Genomic DNA, 1,412 nt, shown 5'->3' with positions numbered 1-1,412 from the left:
AAAAGTAACTTACAGTCACAGTGGCCACAGCAAAGAAACTCCTTACAAAAGACAGTCACATGTCTTGACAACCGTGACAGTTACAGGGACCAAAAGGTCTTCCCTGTACATATTTTAAACCAAAACCAAGGGGTCCCAAACCATAGAACCTTGTGCTCTAAGATGTCTTTCTTTTTTTTTTTATTTAAAAGATGACCGGTAAGGGGATCTTAACCCTTGACTTGGTGTTGTCAGCACCACGCTCAGTCAGTGAGCAAACTGGCCATCCCTATATGGGATCCAAACCCAGGGCCTTGGTGTTATCAGCACCACACTCTCCCGAGTGAGCCATGGGCCGGCCCTAAGATGTCTTTCTTTAATGTAAACAGTCAGGCTATTGGAAAATAAATTGTCCACTTTTATAACAGTTATCTGATGGGCCCACTCCCTTTGGCCTGGACTGTTTTCCTACGAGAGAAAGCCCCCAAAGGCTTCACTTCTGGGACAATAATCAACTGCTCTCTCAGAGAGGAAAAAAAAAAATTCTTTCTTGGCGATTTCAAGTCAAGTTCAAAAGGTTTCCATGTCCAAGCTTGTCTGACACTTGGGCTATTTTCATAAACACCTTTATAAGAATTAGTCCTCTCTGTTTTTTCTACTTCATCCTGCTTTTCTCATGGGAACCCGAGTCAACTAAAATTCCTCTTCTCATACCCCTGCTGACTATATGCTCTGACAACTCTGTCCACCTTTTTCTTGTTGTCATGATCTTTGCTGTGCTCCCAAACTCTTTATTGGAAAACAAACAAACAAAAACTGATTGTTTTCAAGATTGAATGACAAACCAAACAAAAAAGAATGAACCAGTCTCTGACTATAAGGCGAGATTAGAGTATCCATGATGCCAGGCATACAAAATGCTTTTTTATTGTACCTGGCACATGACTAAAACTTTAGAATAAAAGCTATAAAATCTTTTGCTGTCTATTCGTTTATGTATGTCTATATGCGTGATATATATGTGTGATATTTTTCTATTTTCTTATGACATTGCCAAAATTAAATTTTAAAAGAGCCGTATTTAATTAGTTTATAAAAAAATAAGTGCTTATATAAATTAAATATTCTCTCAGAAAAATAAGAACCAAATGCTTTTCAAGTTCATGTGACTTGGACAATCTTTGATAAATAAGAATATTGTTAATTTGATTAAAACAGGCATATATCCAAGTTGCCAGCATAAATATACAGACATATGACTTTTCCTAAGTTTACTGGTAAAATAAGCTCATGTTATCTTTATTTTAAAAAATTTGTCAAGAAAAAATAACTTAATTGCTAGCTGTTTACTGTCTCATCTTCATGAGCAATCCAAGCATAATTGTTAAAAATAAGTGAGTTAATAGATGTAACATAAAATACCCACATAAGAG

This window comes from Galeopterus variegatus, unplaced genomic scaffold (assembly GCF_000696425.1).
Source record: "Galeopterus variegatus unplaced genomic scaffold, G_variegatus-3.0.2 Scaffold893, whole genome shotgun sequence".
NCBI lineage: Eukaryota > Metazoa > Chordata > Mammalia > Dermoptera > Cynocephalidae > Galeopterus > Galeopterus variegatus.
The sequence above is the reverse complement of the archived record's forward strand: the minus strand, read 5'-3'. Positions refer to the sequence as shown.